The sequence below is a fragment of the Microcaecilia unicolor genome, chromosome 4, assembly GCF_901765095.1.
Source record: "Microcaecilia unicolor chromosome 4, aMicUni1.1, whole genome shotgun sequence".
Taxonomy (NCBI): domain Eukaryota; kingdom Metazoa; phylum Chordata; class Amphibia; order Gymnophiona; family Siphonopidae; genus Microcaecilia; species Microcaecilia unicolor.
The window spans coordinates 110,854,760-110,875,990 of NC_044034.1; the positions used below are offsets into that span (position 1 = coordinate 110,854,760).

Sequence of the window (21,231 nt, forward strand, 5' to 3'; positions counted from 1 at the left end):
ATTTTGCTAAATATGTAGAATAATTTACACAAAAAAAAGAAAAGAAAATGGCTTGCCCAAGAAGATTACAAGGAGCCAAAGAGGAGCATTTTCAAAAGGATGTCCAAGTTGGAACATCCAAAACAGATGTCCATCTTAAATGTATTTTTAAACAGGATACAGCCTGTTTGAAAATACATGACATGGATTTCCATGTGCTGGAAACATCCAGCATGAACATCCATTTTAGAAACTGAAATGTCCAAATTTTGAATGGAGAAAAATTAGGGACATGGACATCTGTTTAGCAGCATTCTTAGAAAATGGCCACACAGACATCCATGCAGAGAAGAGGGTCAGCCTAGTAGTTCCCATTTTAACTCTGTTTTTGCAATTGTATACTTCCAGGAAAATACCTACTTTACCTGAATGTACACCACTTTGATAGTTTTCAAGCTTGCATGTGTCTTATATATTTAGATACAGTAGGTATTTTTCTGTTTCATGAGGGTTTATAATTTAAAAAAAAAAGGAGTTCAAGTGAGATTTGAACTCTAGTCCCTTGGATTACAGTCTACCGAACTAACAACTATGCTATTCCTCAGACCTACTTCCTGCTCTTCTAAGAATGCTTATAATGCCCGAACCTCTTGTAGAGCCTGGTATCTTCTTTCAGTTTCACTTTCAGGGGAAAGGGAGGGAGCAGCAACCACTGGGGGATTAAGGAGGTGTCTAGAGGCTGATCAAATTTCAATTTCGGATTCAGCACTAAAATTGGCCAAAAATTAGGGTTTAGGTTTCTGCTGACAATGCCAGTGTATTTTCAGCAGAAAGTGAAACTCTCCCCCCTCCCCCCAGGCTGCCTGATGGCAGAAGACGCATCCCCTCCCATTGCAGAAAAGGAGTCCCTCCAGGCCATTGCACCCCCCCACCCCCAACAGAGGCTTTGTCTCCCCATAGGCCCTCTGCTGTCCTACCTTAACAAGCCCTGGTGGTCTAGTGGCCTCTTCTGGTGCCGCCGCTACTGCTCAGTGGAAATGGCTGCTGAGAATTCCCATGGCAGCCTCACAAGACTGCCACCGGAGGTACCAGCAGCTGTTTTGAGATTGGCACAGGCATAAGCAACAGCAATCTCAAAATGTCTGTCAGGATTTACTGTGGCAATCTCAGTGGCCATTTCCATTGTGCAGCAGCACCAGACAGGAATGAGTGACCTTTGTTCCTGCCCCAAAGAGGCCACTAGACCACTAGGGCTTGTTAAGGTAGGACTGGGGAGGGCCTATGGGGTGGGGGCATGGGGGCTTAAAGGGATTTTTTTCTGCAGCAGGCAGATGGGTGTGGGGGGGGGGGGGGGTATATCTTCCTCTGAGACAGTGTGGGCCAATTTCAGTTCTGCCCGAACCTGAGCCGTGAATTTTGGCTGCTGATTAGGTTTTAGTTGAAAACCAAAACCACCAGTTTCTGTCGACTTCTGGAGATGTCATGCCTTAATCCCTGCAGTAGACAACTGCTCAATCAGAGCACTCTTCTGTAACCTGGATGTTCCTGAAACAGGTCTAAATAAGGATGTCCTTCTTTTAGACATTGACGCTTCTTCCCCTTCGGTATTCACTGTTAGACATCCAGATTTCAAGCCTGCCCAAAAACACACACAAAGCACGCCTACTTGCTATTTGGACATACTGCAGTATTGGACATCCATATTCTGCTTTTGCAAAATTGGGATTTGGGCGTTTCAAGCACATGGATGTCCATTTTGCCCTTTTGAGACATCCATATGCATCGAAAATTAGTGCCACGGTGTGATAAATGATCTGGAAATAGGAATGATGAATGAGATGATCAAATCTGAAGATGATACAAAATTATTCAAAGTTGTTAAATAACATATGAATTGGGAGAAATTACAGGATGACCTTGGAAGACAAGCAGACTGGACATCCTGTATGACTAATAAGGTGATTATAAGCTAATTAGCTCATAATTACTTTAGTTAAAGTTTGTGGCTTGTCTCATCTGTTTGGAGTATGATTTTGCTCTTAAGTGATCCCAAAACAAAGAATGGCAATATGAAAGAAGAATGCCACACTTTGGAAATATATTACAATTTATTGGTAATAAAAAAATTATATATATAATATAATATATATTATATTGGTAATAAAAATGTATATATATAATATAATTTATATATATATATATATATATATATATAAGGATGGATAGATATATATATTAGTATGACAAAGCAATAAAGCAGCAAGACTTATCGGTACATGGTAGAACAATGAGTTAACAATATCAGTGTAACTAATAATTATTCCTGTGAAACAACTACCAGTACTGACATAAGACCACATGCCAAAGGTTCTGACTCACTTGGACCATGGCAGTGCTTTCCATCTCCACCTGACTATAGGAAGGATAACTGACCTCACCTTGTAGGATGCATGAAAAATTCCTTTGGCTCCCAGCATGTCTCTCCTTTCTCTCTCGGACTCCAAGCTGAAATTTCCCAGCTGGCTCCTGAACGAGGCCGTGTAGATAGGCTACCTGCTCCACTGTGTCTTCAGTTTGTGTTTATTATGGAAGGCCATCAGCAATGAAGCTGGAATGCTCACAGCTCTCTGGAACTATCTTAGTTGAAGCTAAGATGCTACCCAATACTGGTTCTTACTCAGTACGGCACATATCCGTAGTAAACAGGGCCCTAAGTGGTTCGGTTTAAAAAAATTGAAGAAAATACTTTTTCACTCAGTGCATAGTTAAGCACTGAAACTCTTGCCAGAGGATTTAGTAAAAGCAGCTAGTATAGCTGGGTTTACAAAAGGAAGAAAAATTCATAAACCAATGTTAGGAGTAGGTATCATGGAATCTTACTAATTTTGGGGATCCTGGCAGATATCTAAATAAATACCACTTCAATAGCTTTCAGCCATATATGTAATATATAAGAAACTTAACTAAATACAAATAAAATACTTATGAGCTAATTAGTTCCAATAATTTACTTTTTAACAAGCAATTATTGGAACTAATTAAATTTAATTGGAATTTTATTCGTAATAAAAGAGGCACAGAATTGGGAGGGTTGTGGATCGAATGGGGACATTCCTAACATTTACTTGTGTTGTTACAGAATAATGGATACATGCCCAATTTAGGCACATAGATGTGCAAATGGCTGCGCCTAAAGTTAGACATGAGTACCGGGCATAAACATAAACCACACCTAACTTTTAGTACAATTTATAGAATAGTGCTTTTTTCGGTGCCGTATATACAATTCATTCCTTGGTCTGACCCAGTATGGCAATTGTTATGACTTCATCCTCCATAAAACTTAGATGATTATAGCTACAATCTGTTGCAACATATTTGAAAATTCAAACAATAGTATGGGTAGAGACTACAGAAACAATTCTCCTACTAAGTGTTAACAAGAAAGCAATGATCAGTATAATTATTTTATTTTTATTTATTTGTTACATTTCTATCCCACATTTTCACACCTATTTTTAGGCTCAATGTGGCTTACATAGTACCGGAGAGGCCTTTGCAGGCTCCGGTGTGAACAAATACAGGGTGATGTGATAAGATCAAGTTCGTGTCCTCTTGGGATTCCTCACATACAATTCACAACATGTTCTTTATCTTTCTCTTTGCCCAATATGACAAGTTGTCCAAATACTATAGAATGACTAAAATACAATACCAGTCTAAAATAACCAGCATAAAATGATTGTTAGATAACTCACATGTTACATATTTATCATGATCAAAGCTTTGCCATTGGCACTCCTGAATTTATATTATATATATCTATATCTATCTCTTTTTATATGTGTGTGTATATATATATATATATATATATATATATATATATATACACACACACATACACATACTTCATAAACTGTTTAACTGCTCCAAGGGGTTCATCTGGTGTATAACAGATGTGTGAGAAGCTATTTTCTTGACATTCACATAATCATATTGCATTCACTTGGTGATTATTGTATTTGCTCAGCAGAACAATTAATTTTATAGTCTCTGAGAAATCTATTGTTTTTTAAAATGTTTTATTAGTATCACAATACACAGAGTTTTGCAGACTGTGATATTTTCTATAATAAAAAGGAGAATTACTATAGACAGAGTGACTTTTATTTGTCATCATTTTTGCATTTTTCTTAATTATACATCAAGTATAGGAACCTTAGATGCACAATTGTGAGACATTGACTAAAATAATTCTTAAAATATTTTGTGTGTCTTGTGCAAAATATATTACCTGAAAGTTGGGAAATAAATTTTGAACACTATAAGCTTGAGGGTAAAATTTAATTACTGGGTTTTGTAACATTTCAGCAAATTTGAGTAATTTTTTTTTAGTTCAGATTTGTGCCTCTGGTAATTGGCATAAGTTCCCAGTACAAGATCCAATAATGTAGTTTGAATTGTATACTGTGAAATTGAAGGATTAACAGTTTTTGTGATAACTGGCAATCCTAGAGAATAGATATTATCATTCCATGGACTAATTATGCTCTTCCCCACATTACATCATACACATATTCAGTATAGTAGTCATATTTGATTATTTTTCATCATGATTATGCACCGTATAACCATTCACAATAATTGTCATAGTAGCCATACTCTTTTTTGAGACATTCTCTGAATCATAAGTACATAAGTATTGCCATACTGGGACAGACTGAAGGCCCATCAAGCCCAGCATCCTGTTTCCAACAGTGGTCAATCCAGGTTACAAGTACCTGGCAAGATCCCAAAACTGTACAGTACATTTTATGCTGCTTATCCTAGAAATAAGCAGTGGATATTCTCCAAGTCCATTTTAATAATGGCTTATGGACTTTTCTTTTAGGAAGCTAGCCAAACCTTTTTTAAACCCTACTAAGCTAACTGCTTTTACTACATTCTCTGGCAACGAATTCCAGAGTTTAATTACACGTTAAGTGAAGAAATATTTTCTCCATTTCGTTTTAAATTTACTACTTTATAGCTTCATTACGTGCCTCCTAGTCCTAGTATTTTTGGAAAGAGTAAACCAGCGATTCACGTCTACCCGTTCCAGTCTATTATTTTATAGACCTCTATCATATCCCTTCTCAGTTGTCTTCTCCAAGCTGAAGAGCCCTAGCCATTTCAGCCTTTCCTCATAGGGAAGTCGTCCCATCCCCTTTATCATTTTCGTTGCCCTTCTCTATACCTTTTCTAATTCTACTATATCTTTTTTAAGATGCGGTGACCAGAATTGAACACAATATTTGAGGTGCGGTCGTACCATGGAGCGATACAAAGGCATTATAATATACTCATTTTTGCTTTCCATTCCTTTCCTAATAATACTCAATTTTCTATTTGCTTTCTTAGCAGCCGATGCACACTGAGCAGAGGGTTTTAACATATCATCAATGATGATGCCTAGATCCCTTTCCTGGTCAGTGACTCCTAATGTGGAACCTTTCATTACATAGCTATAGTTCGGGCTCCTCTTTCCCACATGGATCACTTTGCACTTGCTCACATTAAATGCTATCTGCCATTTGGATGCCCAGTCTCCCAGTCTCGTAAGGTCCTCTTGTATTTTTTCACAATCCTCTGGCGATTTAACAACTTTGAATAACTTTGTGTTGTCAGCAAATTTAATTACCTCACTAGTTACTCCCATCTGTAGATCATTATAAATATGTTAAAAAGCAGTGGTCCCAGTACAGACCCCTGGGGAACCCCACTATGTACCCTTCTCCATTGAGAATACTGACCATTTAATCCTACTCTCTGTTTTCTATCTTTTAACCAGTTTTAATCCACAATAGAACACTACCTCCTATCCCATGACTCTCCAATTTCCTCTGGAGTCTTTCATGAGGTCCTTTGTCAGATGCCTTTTGAAAATCCAGATACACAATATCGACTGGCTCACCTTTATCCACGTGTTTGTTCACCCCTTCAAAGAAATGTAATAGATTAGTGAGGCAAGATTTCCCTTCACTAAATCCATGTTGGCTTTGTCTCATGCTTTTGAATATGCTCGGTAATTTTGTTCTTTATAATAGACTCTGCCATTTTGCCTTGCACTGACGTCAGGCTCACCAGTCTATAATTTCCCGGATCACCTCTGAAATCTTCTGGTACCGTGCTTGATTGTAAAGATAAATTACATATTACTAACAATAATTCTGCTAGTTCATTTTTCAATTCTATCAGTACTTGAATTGCATCTGGTCCAGGCGATTTGTTACTCTTCAGTTTGTGAAATTGCGCTATTACATCCTTCAGGTTTATAGAGATTTCATTCAGTTTCTCTGACTTGTCATCTTTGAACTTCAACTACTATTTTTCATAGGTCGTCAGAAATTTCTTTTCAGTATGGCAAAATTCATTCCCAGAGTACTGGCTAAATGAGTATCCAAGCTTTTGAGCTGGCTATAGTCATTGTTTTCTTATTTTGAATCTGTAATATAAACTGCAGGTAAATAACAATTATGCATTAAAAACTGGAGAAAAATATTTATCTATAGCAGGGGTTCTCAGCCCAGTCTTAGGGACATAGCCAGCCACTCAGGTTTCCAGGATATGCACAATGAGTATGCATGAGATAAATCTTCATGCAAACCTATCTCATGCACATTCATTGTGGGTATCCTGAAACCTGATTGGCTGGGCGCTTCCCAAGTACTGGGTAACAGAATGAACAGTGTGTCACAGGGTTATCATTGGCTAAACACTAGGAGCAGCTCCTGAGCTAGAGACAAGCAGTCTGGGAACTGTGGTAGTGAAGCAGGAACTGAGGGCACAGATGGAGGCAGTTAAGCATCTCAGGATATACTGTACATATTTGTTTTGATCCATTTAAAAAGAAAATCATAGAACAGGATATTTCTTACCCAAACAAAACTTATTTGAAGTTAATGGCTGTTTATTATCTGATATTCATTTCTGATTGCTCATTTTCTTCTCATTATATCTGCGATAAACATTTTTAATGCAGGGTTTGTTTCTTATGTTTTTCCTATAGATATTGCCTGGGGTGAAAAAGATTCATAGGAAAGCAATTCTGCTTGTGTTTCCTTAAAGGACTTATGACTGTTTCCAAAGATTGTAAAACAACATTTGTAGCTGTGGTTGTGAAGAAAACCAGGGTGGGTCTGAAAGAATATACCAATTATATAAAATTTCTTATTAATTCATGTTGCTTATGAAAAGGGCAACTTGTTTTTGATGTCAATAAAACCATAATGCACCCTTATTTTTTCTGACCTGATTTTTTTGTTCTGATTATTGCCATTTGGGTTTTGTCTGATATTGATTTTAGAGTAAATAAAATTCTGTAGAACCAATTCCTATACATTATTGATTTTTGTATGGTATTTTGGTCATTAAAAATATATATATTTATTGGGATTTATTTTATCTATTTATTTATTGGGATGTACTAACCACTTTTATGAAGAGATTCAACCAAGGCAGTGTACAGCAGGTACAATTTAACATAGAACTTACAATTTTGTTAACAGTTTAACAATAGTAAAATGACCAAACATATGCATAAATACAATCAAAGAGGTAAACCTGGAAATGACAAACCAAAACCTAATAATATCAGAAATATACACATTTAACAACAAAATAGAACATCATGTAACAGAAATATGATAAGTATTGTACAATATAAATGATACCATATATAGAGGAGCATAATCGAACGGGGCACCCAAGTTTTCCTGAGGGCGTCCTTGCAGGATGTCCTCGGGAAGGGGCAGGGAAACCCGTATTATTGAAACAAGATGGGCGTCCATCTTTCGTTTCAATAATACGGTCATGGACGCCCAAATCTTAACATTTAGGTCGACCTTAGAGATGGTCGGCCCCGGTTTTCGGCGATAATGTAAACTAAGGACGCCAATCTCAGAAACTACCAAATCCAAGCCATTTGGTCATGGGAGGAGCCAGCATTCGTAGTGCACTGGTCCCCCTCACATGCCAGGACACCAACAGGGCACCCTGGGGGCACTGCAGTGGACTTCAGAAATTGCTCCCAGGTGCATAGCTCCCTTACCTTGTGTGTTGACCCCCCCCCCCAAAACCCGCTCCCCATAACTGTACAACACTACCATAGCCCTAAGGGGTGAAAGGGACACCTACATGTGGGTACAGTGGGTTTCTGGTAGATTTTGAAGGGCTCACATCACCACAAGTGTAACAGGTGGGGGGGGGGATGGGCCTGGGTCCGCCTGCCTGAAGTGCACTGTAGTACCCACTAAAACTGCTCCATGGACCTGCATACTGCTGTCTGGGTATGACATTTGAGGCTGGCAAAAAATATTTTTTAAGTTTTTTTTAAGGGTGGGAGCGGGTTAGTGACCACTGGGGGAAGTAAGGGGAGATCATCCCCGATTCCCTTCGGTGATCATCTGGTCAGTTTGGGCACCTTTTTGAGGGTTGGTCGCAAGAAAAAATGGACCAAGTAAAGTCGGCCAAGTGTTCGTCAGGGACGCCCTTCTTTTTTCCCATTATCGTCCAAGGATGCCCATGTGTTAAGCACGCCTCAGTCCCGCCTTTGCTACGCTTCTGACACGCCCCCATGAACTTTGGTCATCCCCACGACGGAAAGCAGTTGAGGTCGCCCAAAATCAGCTTTTGATTATGCAATTTGGGTGACCTTGTGAGAAGGACGCCCATCTCCCGATTTGTGATGAACAATTCTCTTTCGAAAATAAGCCTGATAGTTTTCTCTTTGGAGCATCATTTTTCTTTTAGTTACTTAACACCAATGATTTTCAGTTCTTAAATATTTTTCATGCCCTTCCATTTGTATTCTACTTCTGCTTTCTATCATCCACTTGACTTTATTCCTTCTCTTGTTTCTTGTGCTATCCTGTGTCTTTCTATATAATCACTGAATTATTGCTTACTAATGCAGCTCGGATATGTATGCATAATGTTCGATATAACACTTTAGCAGTAAAACCTATAAGAATGATACAAATAAACAGCAGCAGAAAGAGTAGGAGATTTGGTGGATGTATTTCATAAGAAAAAAGGTTAACTTTGAGCATGAAATTCAATTTTCGGCAGTTGAGCAATTGTGCGTAGTTATCTATGTACACCAGTGCAACTTCAGTCACACAGAATTATTCTAAGCTGATAGCAATACAGCTGTATACTAATTACCAGAAAAGTGGTCAACCATAGAAGACCGTCTTGATTATATACAACATATGCTATTACAGTTTCCTAATATTTCACAGACATGTATTTTTTCTTAATGGATCAGATTTGCATGCAAAATACATACACATTTACCTTTTGCCTTATTATCGATGAAGTAGTTCATCTCGAAAGGGAGAAATAACCACCATATGCCATGTGGCTGAAAAAAAATTAGGTCCACAAGTAAAAGTTGGAATAAGAGACAAGGTCATGATATTCCATCATTCAAAAAAATAAAAATTTAGGCATTAAATTTTTATGTATCTTGGGTATAAAGCACTAAAACCACCAATAAATTTCACCACTGTTCAGTTCTGCTACATAAAAAAGAATAATGAAAGTGATAACTTGGTACTTTATTCTGAAGTTTCTTTCCTAGTTTTATTTTTTTTAAAGTACACTAGTTTGGTCATGGTAAAAAAATATTTTAAAAATCCTCCCATCTCTAACTTTATAGTTACAAACATTTAAGAATCATTTATATGTGTACTCTTTTTCTTTTGCAACATCTAGAAATGCACATACTTTCTTGATGTCTAGTGGAGAAGAAGAGTGGTCCCCAGTCACTCCCGCCTCATTGGCTGCCCAAGTCCAAAATAGTGACTCTAAACTATAATGGTAGTCTTGTGGTACTTCTGCAGGGGGTCAAGCTGCTATGTAAAGGCATGCACTCCAATCTGGAAGCTTGAACCCTAGCAGTTGTACTGCATGAGTGCCACTAGGGTCCGAGCTACCATTTTGGACCTGGGCAGGTGCTCTCTATAAATGTTTTTGTGTACAATTGCATAGCATTAAAAGGATGGTATAAGAAATATAAAGCTCATATTTTCATGTGTGCATCACTTTAAAACTTTAAAAAGAAAAGGATCTAGATGTCGTCGTTGATGATACGTTGAAATCTTCTGCTCAGTGTGCTGCTGTGGCTAAGAAAGCAAATAGAATGTTAGGTATTATTAGGAAAGGAATGGAAAACAAAAATGAGGATGTTATAATGCCTTTGTATCGCTCCATGGTGCGACCGCACCTCGAATATTGTGTTCAATTCTGGTCACCGCATCTCAAAAAAGATATAGTGGAATTAGAAAAGGTGCAGAGAAGGACGACGAAAATGATAAAGGGGATGGGACGATTTCTTTATGAGGAAAAGCTAAAGCAGCTAGGGCTCTTCAGCTTGGAGAAAAGGTGGCTGAGGGGAGATATGATAGAGGTCTATAAAATAATGAGTGGAGTTGAACGGGTAGATGTGAAGCGTCTGTTTACGCTTTCCAAAAATACTAGGACTAGGCATGCGATGAAGCTACAATGTAGTAAATTTAAAACGAATCAGAGAACATTTGTCTTCACTCAACGTATAATTAAACTCTGGAATTTGTTGCCAGAGTATGTGGTAAAGGCAGTTAGCTTAGCGGAGTTTAAAAAACGTTTGGACGGCTTCCTAAAGGTAAAGTCCATAGACCGTTATTGAATGGACTTGGTTAAAATCCACTATTTCTGGGATAAGCAGTATAAAATGTTTTGTACTTTTTTGGGATCTTGCCAGGTATATTGTGACCTGGATTGGCCACTGTTGGAAACAGGATGCTGGGCTTGATGGACCTTTGGTCTTTCCTAGTATGGCAATACTTATGTACTTATGAGGTAGATTCAGCCACCTCAATCCTTTAATTGAATCATGCACCTTTAAAATGACTGGTATCCATGATGAATGAAATGCTACTAATGCATTATTTATGACATAAAGAGGCTTATTTTCAAAGCACATAGACTTACAAAGTTTCATAGGTTACTATGGGGCTCATTTTTGAAAAAGGAAAGCATCCAAAAGGTGTCATAAAGCAACATTTGCATGGATTTCTTCTCAAAATGTCCAAATTTGTATTTTTGAAACCTGCTTTGCAGACGTCTGTCTATGCATGTTGTCTGCAGTGCATCCAAATTACAAGGGGCTGTGCTGGGACATTTTGAAGGTGGGATTAGGGCGTGCCTAACACTTGGGCATTTTACAGCCCGTAATGGAATAAAACCAAAATGTCTAGGGTGAAAACTTCAACGTTTTGATCTAGACCTCTTTTTCTAACGAATAAGGCTCAAAAAGGTGCCCTAAATGTACAGATGACCATTGGAGGGATTCAGGGATGACCCTGCCTTACTCCCCCAGTGGTCACTGACCCCTCCTACCCCCCCCCCCCAAAAAAAACGCACTAGTCTCTATGACAGCCTCAGATGTTATAGCTAAGTTCATTAGAGCAGCATTAAGGTCCCAGGAGTAGTGTAGTAGTGGGTGCAGTGCACTGTAGACAGGTAGATCCAGGCCCATACTTCCTACCTGTTACACTTTGGAAACTGTGAGCCCTTCAAAACTCACCAGAAATCCACTGTACACATATATCGGTGCCCCCTTCACCCATAAGGGCTATTGTAGTGGTGTACCTTTGGGGGTAGAGGGTTTTGGAGGGCTCAGTAGACAAGATTATGGCGCAGTGTTGAGATGTGTACCTGGGAGCATTTATATGAAGTGTACAGCACTGCCCTCTAGGGTGCCCCATTGCTGTCCTGGGATGTCTGGGGGACCAGTCTGCTAAAAATGCTGGCCCCTCCTATATCCCAATGGCTTGATTTTGTGCATTTTTAACTTGTGTTTTTTTTTTTTTTTAATGGCCTAAAAAGATAAATGCACAAAGCACAAAACTTTGTTTGAAACAGTATTTTCTGGGGGAAAAAAGACTTCATTTTTTGAAAATGGTTATATGTCCTATTTGGGTTTGGTACATTTAGCGCAAACCTCCAAAGCCTAACTTAGATGCACAATCGAAAATGCCCCTCTATGTAACTTTGTAAGTCAATGTACTATGAAAATGAGCACCAACATTTGCTGAAATCCATGACATAGGTTCTGGAAGGCATTCAAATAGGGGCCATGTCTGACTTTTAATTTTAAAATGTATCAATGTTGAATTATAATGCCCCTTAAGAGACTCATCTGCTATGGCAGTTTCATGAATAATATAAGGCTATTTTCTGCCACATTTCAGTGATGCATTGGTGTTTGAATACTGCAGTATGTTTTGGAGCTGTTTCTTTTGGTGACTTATGCTGTTTCTATCCTGCCTGCTCAAGAAGCGGGAGCTGTGTACTGGAGTGGAACCTGGGTCTTCAACACCAGCTCTTTTTGGGTCTTTGGATCAGTCTGACTTAGTATGTTAAAAGAGAAATTGCCCCTAAGATATTGCAGGAAGAACAGGTGCAGATGTTATTCATCAAACAATAGCTATTTCCGGTATTCATATAGTAAGAAATAGTAATGTATGCTAAAGACATCTGTAAAAAAAAATTTTAAAAATCCCCTGAATCATTATGATTTTGATATAATGTTTGTCATAATCAGTGCTTTTGAACGTTCATTTTAATTTGCCTTGAGACACTAACTAGAGGGCCCTTTTACAAAGGCGTGCTGAAAAATGTCCTGCGGTAGTGTAGATGTGTGTTTTGGGCATGTGCAGAATCATTTTTTCAGCGCACCTGTAAAAAATACCTTTTTTAAAAAAGTTTTCTGAAAATGGACGTGCATTGTTTTGCCACCTTGAGATCATCAAGGCATCTCTCCTGAGCTGTGTTTATCTCTCACCCCTATTTCATTCATCTCCTTTGGATTTCTACACTCCCAAGTGCATCACTCTACTTCTTTGCATTACATTTTAACTGCCAAGCCTTAGACCATTCTTCTGATTTTTGTATATCTCTTCTCATGTCTTCTACTTTCTCCATGGTGCCCATTCTATTGGATTTCTTTGTGTTGTCCCCAAAAAGGCAAACCTTTTCTTCTAACCCTTCGGCAATGTTGTCCAAAAAATATATTGAAGTTGGAATTTTTGGTTTAATGTAACACTGATATGGCTTTCACTTCCAATGTATGGTTTGCCATCTACACAACCTGGAAAGGACCGGGGCATCAGGATTTGTGTAGCCAGATCTCCTGCTGCCAAGCTGGGTTTCCTATGGCTGCTGTCCCCTCCAAACTGCTGCCATATTGAACATTGAGTGGGAAGGGGAGAGAAAGGGTCATGGAATTGCTGAACCTCAGGGTGAAGGGAAGGGGAGAAAGGACAGGGAGCTCCTGGACCATAGGAGTGGAGAGGAAGGGAGGGTACAGGAAAACACTGGACCATAGGGTGGTGGAGGAGAAGGGACAGCGAAATGCTGGACCATAGGTGTGGAGGGGAAGGGAGAGGCTTTATGCCTATGTGTATGCCATAGTGGTCTATCAAATACGTTCAAATAAATGAATAGGCAATTGCTGGACCATAGGAGTGGAGGAGAAAGGACAGGGAGCTGGTGGACTACAGGGGTGGAGGAAGAGACAAGGAAACATTATAGCGTGGAGAAGGGGACAGGGAAATGCTGTAGGGTGGAGGAGAAGGGAGAGGGGATAGGGAAATGCTGGACCATAGGGGTGGAGAAGTTGGGAGAGAAGAAAGGGAAATGCTGGTCCATAGGGGTGGAGGAGAGAGAGTAGTAGGGGTGGGGGACAGGGAGATGCTGGGCTACAAGCGTTGGTGGAGAAAGAGAGGAGATGCTGGGCTACAAGGAACTATGTGGGAGAGACCATGGAAATTCTCAAAGAGATGAGAGAGGAGGATGGTAAGTACAGAAGGTAGAAGTGTAGTAATGGGGAGTGAGTGAAAGAAAATGAAAGGAAGCAGAGAGAAGAGCTAGAGGGTGGGAGGATGGCAAGTGAAATATAAGTGGAAGACTGAAGAGTGAGAGGGTAAAATTTGAGTGGGTAGATAGAAAAGAGAGGAAATAAATCAGAAATGGATCTATTGAGGGAATGGAAGACGGTAAGAGGAAAGTGGAGAAAGGTGAAATGGACAGCATCCCCCAGAAAGAGAGCACAAGACAAGAAAGCAGAAAATACAAACTGGGACCGACATGCTTGAAAAAATAAAAAGCCCAGACATCAGAAGTAGGAAAAAAAGTGTTTTATTTTGAATTTATTAGGTGGAATATGTTAGCTTTGGGAAATGTGTATCATGAATGTTTTTGCATTTTGTTGGAAATGCATTTCTGTTTTATTTGTTGTGGTACCTGCTTAGTTTGACTTCTTGGGGTTCCCAGTACAAATTTTTGTCTTTTTATTTCTGTTTCTAATTTGTGATCCCTTGTTCTGTATTTGGTGAGTTACTGTCTCTGTTTTGTGTGTGACCAAGTTGTGGCGTTCTGTTTGCACGTAGTTTCTGTGTTGTAATATTTGTAGTTCTGCCCATTCATTGAAAGGGTTGATGCTATTTGAATCATAGGAATTAATGTTGTTGTTGTTGTATAGTAGGTCTGTTTAAAGTATGCTGAGTTAGGATTTTTTCAGGTTTTGTATTACTTCACAAGGTGCCTGGTATTGGAGAGCTCCATATTGCTATTATTGAGATGGCATGAGAAAATGTGCTAGTTATGATCTACATCTGCTGGGGGGGGGGGGGGGGGGTGGTTCTTGTGGATGCAGACCATGTTTACATTTAATTCATATGAACTGCCATACTGTACAAGGCCAGTGGTCCTTGAATGTCATGCATGAAGTGTGTCACGTATGCCAGCATTGTCAGGTATGTCCTGACTGAAAAAAGGTTGAGAACCACTGGTCTACAAGATTGGATAGAATCTCAACTCACCATATTCAAATTTTAATTATCACCTCAGGAACAGCACACACCCTTCCACTGCCACACACAATGTTTAAAATGTTTTTGTTTGGTGACTTCAGCAGTGCTTCTTAATGCAGGTTTTCAAGAAATCCACAATGAATATGCAGTGTATGCAAATCTATCTCATGTATATTCATTCTGGATATCCTGAAGACCCAACTGGCTGACTATAGGAAAGCAAGATGGTTGTTTCTCTATGACACTCCTTTAGATTGAAGGAAAAGGACCTAATCAAATGGCACATATATTTTCTACAAATCTCAGTGATATAAATGATTATTAGGAATAAGTAAATTCCAGTAAGTATAGCAAATAAAATCACAGTGGAGGAATAGCTCATTTATACCATCTGAGCGCAGTGATTCTAATACAGTATTTCATATCTATGTTCTCCTAAATCATATTTGATCACTTCTATACCCATAAATTTCTGCCTTATTATATCTATCACATTTCCTAAAGGGTCTGACAGTTGCTTAAGAAAGAGTGACCGTACTAATGGCCTTAAATTGTCCTTTGATCCTGTCACAGAATTATCTTCTAATGTAATCAACATATCTTGTATCTTCTTTAGGTTGTAATAAATCTTATATTAACGTGGCTGCATCTTTTGATGATAAAGATTTATTTCAGAAAGCATTAATTAGCTTGGAGGGTATTCTAAATGTAAGTTTCAGAGGAGACTACACTAACAACTTCAGAATAAATTTGGTGGCATTACATTTTACTGAAACACCTTGGAAAGTTTTTAAATATTGGTATGTAAACTAGGTTTTATAAAAAGGTAAAATACTTAAACATTTCAAATCTAATTGAGGCTTCAAGGGTGTCTCCTTATCATTTCTTAGGGATTGATTTACTAACATATGATAAACCTTATGCAGTGTTAATGCGTTATGAATCTCAATGCATTCTTGCATTAGTCCATGTTATCAATACAGGGTTAGTTCAGGATGATGCGATAGAAATGTCAATGAGTTACATAGCATGCAAATCTGCACAAAGACACTCATTATTATTTAAAATGGATTAATGGAAATTGGTTTAACAGGCTGGCAATAAAGGAACTTCATTTACACTAAGGAGTGGCCTTGTTACCAGCTGCAACACTGCCCCACCACCAGCACCAGCAGCAGATGCAAAATGAGGAAGGATACCTATTCTGTGCTCCTGAGTACAGCTACAGGTCTTATACCAACTAAGGAAGTCAGTATACAAACAATGCAATATAACCACCTTCAACCCACTGAAACCCCTCCTCGAGTTACCTACCTTCCCCCTACACATAGGGTTACCATATTTTGTCCCCCAAAAAGGATGACACATGCCCCGCCCCTTTCACTTTCTCACTCCACCCCCTGTCACATTTCCCCTCCCCCCTGTCACACACCCCGTCACCCCCCTCCCTTTACCTTACTACTGCCCTGGTGGTCTAGTGACCTCTTTGGGGCAGGAAAGAGCCCCCCTCTTTCCTGCCCGGAGCACTGCCCTGCATGCATTCTTTCTGTTGGTGATCTCAGTGCTGATTCAAAATGGCCGCCAAGAGTTGAAGTCTCGCAAGGTCACTTCAACCCTCGGCGGCCATTTTGAATCGGTGCCAAGATCACCAACAGGAAGGATGCATGCATGGCAGAGCTCTGGGCAGGAAAGAGGGGGCTCTTTCCTGCCCTGAAGGCGGAAGAGGTCACTAGACCACCAGGGCAGTAGTAACTAAGGACAGGGGAGGCTAGCAATCTGCCCGTTTGTTTGGATTTTTATAGGAAGGCCCGCCCACCAGCCTGCCCGTTTGTCCAGAAATCCGGACAAACGGGCAGATTGGCAAAGCCCGCCAGGTTGCCCGGACATGTCCTCATAAAGAGGACATGTCCAGGTAAATCTGGACATATGGTAACCCTACCTACACATTCATGGATAAAAGTCCTCCACATATCCAATTCACAATGGCCAAAGACAGCCAGGAGCATGACAGCCTTTGCACCACATGTACATTTGGTCCTGGACATTTGGGGGAGAAGGGTGAAGTAAGCAGAGGGAGTTTCTATTTTTCGCCATGGGAGGGGAGAAAAGCTATATCTTTTCTCGTTCGGACATTGTCTGAGGATTGTGGCCAGCAAGGGCAATGCATCTTGCATGAGCCACAGAGCCCTCATGTTTTCAGAACCAGCAGGTAGGAGGATCTTGTACTTATGCCTGATCTCATCAGAAGCTTGGCCACTGTGGACAGGGTATAGGGAGCAAAAGAGACCCAATGAGTTGTGAGGGAAGGTGGAAGAACTGGTGAGGGAGAATTGGCTCTAATAATGATACTTTTTATTGTTTTAGCATTCTTGGATGTGTGCAGTGCTTACAATAGTGATAAAAATTCAGGGACAATATGTTCTTGCCTCAAGGAGCTTACAGTGTAAGTGGTATCTGAGACAATGGGAGATAAAGGACTTGCCTGAGGTCACAAGGAGTATCAGTGGCAGAAGTGGGATTTGAACCTTGGCTTCCCCAGTTCTCAGACCATTGCTGTAGCCACTAGGCTACTTCCACTGCTTGTCTTGTCCCATAGGGGCAGGTCTTACTGGTGGCAGTAATGCATCAGTGCTATCTCTGGAAAAACTGCACTTACAGTCCTTTAGTACAATGGGGCTTAATGTAGTGTTTTGCAGGGGATAAATGGCCATATTAAAATCAGCTGTTTAATAATGTGGCTTAATAAATTCATCTATTGGATATAGACCAGCCTAATGGCTATGTATTGCCATACTGGAGACCTGAGTTCAGTTCCTTTCATTCTTCTCAGCCTACGTGGTTATAAAAATGACAATTTTCAAAACTATTTACTCAGGCAAAGGCTATTTTAAATTCGCCCACCTAATTTGTGGGTAAAAGTGAACAAATTGTTCCACAATGTACATACTTTTACTCTTAATCAGCAATGGCATTCTGGAGGTCTCACACCTCTTCAATAGTAACTCAAAGTGAGTTAAATTCAGATGCAGTAGCTATTTCTCTTCCTTCAAAGGCTCAGACTTAGAGGCAATGGAAGGTAAAGTGACTTGCCCAAGATCATAAGGAGCAGCAGTGGGATTGGAATCCTCACTTCCCTGTTCTCATCTCACTGCCTTACTCCTCCATTTCAGGGTGGGGGTAAGTTATACCCTTTGTGGGGGCCCTTTTACTAAGCGGCGATAAACCCACCACACGCCAATCTGGAGCTACTGCTGGCCCAATGAGGGCGCTGGTGGTAGTTCCACCCCCAGTGTGCAGCATTTCTGGCATTAGTGGAAATATTAAAAAAATATTTTTGCAGGGGGTTACCCGGTGGTAATCGGACAGCACCACACACTACCCGGTTACTGCGGGAGCCCTGAGGTGGCAGTAAGTGCCCCCCCCCCCTGCATGGCTACACAGTAAGAGCAATCTTATCACATGGCCATCTCTTTTTTTCAGCCTTTTTTACCGCTGCTTAGTAAAAGGGCCCCTTAGAGGGAAAGTTATTAACATTGTCTACTGTTATGACATGTTATTTTACTACTAACTCGTGCTATTTTAACACAGGTCCCCATTTTATGTAATGAGACCTAATAACTGGGGTTAACAGTAAAATAGCCCACATTGATAACTTCTCCCCTTCTTGTTTTATATTATCAAGTCCATGAGCATTGCACAAATTGTAAAAAGTGAACACTTCTTGCTTAAGCAATTTTTAAACATGAAAATACACATGTAGATTCACTTTGAAAATTTTTCCTGCAAACTTTGCAGCTGGGTGGGTAATTTCATAACAAGGTACCAAACATAAATAAATAATTTTATAAAGCCCCCCCAAAAAACAAGCAGGGATGCTAAGATAAGGGATAAAAAACATTAACAAAAGAAGTCTTAAAAATCAGTCTCCATTCATTTTTTTTAAATGCACAGACTGTACATAATGAAAATACCCTTTTGACATGGCCATATTTGGCTACCACCAGCATCAGGAATCACACAACCTTAACAGTTAAACCTCAAAGATATTGAGCCTTTTATGAAACTACCAAATCTAATTCATCCTGCCAATATTAGGAAATATGCTGTTGCAGTCAGTAAAAGTCTATCTACTTTAAAAAAATCTATTACTTATGTTAATTCTTTTTTTAATGTGAGAAATCTTAAAAATTTACCAAAATGATTAATCAACAACTCACTAAGAAATCAAGGGTCTTTTGTGAACCCAGAAAACTGAAATCTAATTCATCCAGCCAAGACCAGAAATTTAAAAAATATATATATACTAGTAAAAGAGGCCCGTTTCTGAAGCAAATGAAACGGGCGCTAGCAAGGTTTTCCTCCCCAACCCCCACCCCTTCTCCCTCCCTCCCTACCTACCTACCGACCCCTTCGTCTTTCTGACGCCATTGCTCCGCACCGTACGCCATTGCTCTGCCCTCGGTGTGTGACGCCATTGCTCATCCCTCAACGTCATCACGTTTGACGTGAGGGCGGGGCCCCAAGACTTGGCGATTTCGGTGGCTTCACCACCACAAACCCTTCGAACCCGTCTTGAAGGAAGTGACGGAAGTGACAGAAGTGACGTCAGTGTCTTCAGAATGTTGAGGGTGAGTTTTATTATATAAGATATATATATCAACTGACCTGCACATATATAAAAACCAATAATCTGTTTATGTCTCTACATCCTTCCCTGAAAACAATTAAGCAAATTTTACACACCATCACCTCTCATAGCCCTTCATATATTTTTTAACTAAATTGCACAAGAAAAAAGTTAATAAAAATAACTCTTTCCCTCAAGAAGGACCCCTTTTACAAAGGCACATTATCATTTTTAGTGCTAAACACTAAGACATCCAGTATATTCCTATGGCATCTTAGCATTTAGCACATGTGATAAAAGTGATAAAAATGCTAATGCGCCTTTGTAAAAGACCCCCTAAATTGACTGTAATAACTACATTTTAACATGAAGACCTTCTCAACATAAAACAAACACATTAAGGGCCCTGTTTACTAAGATACACTAGCATTTTTAGCGTGTGCTAAAAATTAGCACGCGTTAACACTAGAGCCACCCATAGGAATATATGGGCGTTTAGCATTAGCGTGCGCTAATTTTTAGCATGCGGTAAAAACACTAGCGCGCCTACAGCGTGGCTTAGTAAACAGGGCCCAAAGATTCTAAATCCAAAATTGGGCTTCAGCAATTTGTCATTACATCTAGGAGCCAGCCAAAAAATTAGAAGCCAGCAGCTGAGACCTCTCTAGCTTCTCCTTGCCCACCCCTCCGACATTGTCCACCTGAATTTTTTTTTTTTGGGGGGGGGGGAAAGAAAGGAAGAGTCAGGAACCCCCTCCCAGATCAGCAGTAGCTCTTCAAACTGATTTATTAAGGTTCTTTTTCTATTCTGTGTCTGTGAGCAAAGAAACTTTAGTAAATCAATTCCTTAATGCAAAAGAAGCCAGCAGTCCTTACAGTCTCTCTCTCACTCTTATTCTCATACACCCATTCCCCAGTCTTCACCCACTCTCTCTCTCTTGCTCATAGTCCATGCTACCAGCCTTAACCTAGTCTTTCAGTTACTCATACCTGGCTGCTTCCCACCTTCACCTATTCCCTCTGTTGCTCACTTCTTCCCCCCCCCCCCCCCCCTGTCTTCACCCAGTCGGAGGCTCATACTGCCCCAGCCTTCATTCAGTTTCTCTCTCGTGCCTCTCAGTCTTTACCCATTGTCTCTCTCTCTCTCTCTCTCTCTCTCTTGCTTATCCCTCTCCCTTAGCCTATACCTAGTTTCTCTCTCTCTCTCTCTCTCTTGCTCATATCCCCTCCAACCTTCACCCAGTCTCTTTGTCTCTCTCGCTCACACCTCTCCCTTAGCCTTTACCCTTCATCCCTGGTTATGCACTGGCTCAGGGCACCAATGGTAAAGGGCACCACATTCCCCAGCCACTGACATGACTAGCCTAGATTATCTTATTTTATATTTATCCAATCAGGCAGAGGTAGTTGCAACAGACTAGCAAGAATGCAGAGGCTGCTTGGGACTACCCTGTGTCTACTGCATGTCTCTGTTCTCACCCCGCTGCACACTGTGTTTCAGGCAGAGCCCAACCTGGAGAGAGCGTGATCACCTTAGGACTACCCCCTACACTTCCTCCACATGTCCCAACCCCTCATGGCATGCAAGGAGTCTGTGGTTCTCTGGAATCCCCTCCCTAGGGGACTGCAAATCCCTGGTAGTCTAGTGGGCTTGATGCCCAAAGACCCTGACATTTCACCCCTTCTCCTCCTCCTTTCTACCCCCCCCACACATCTACCCCACATTCT

General features: G+C 40.2%; 1 protein-coding gene across 2 annotated transcripts in view; it reads left to right on the forward strand.

Annotated features, from left to right (window-relative positions):
* The window catches only part of TDRD3 (tudor domain containing 3), a 459,135-nt gene extending 451,878 nt beyond the window's left edge, over positions 1 to 7,257 (forward strand). For both annotated transcript variants that reach the window (XM_030200566.1, XM_030200565.1), the window contains exon 14: positions 7,028 to 7,257. The gene's annotated coding sequence lies outside the window, so the exon portion shown is untranslated. The remainder of the gene's footprint in view (positions 1 to 7,027) is intronic.
* Positions 7,258 to 21,231: the final 13,974 nt, after the last annotated feature.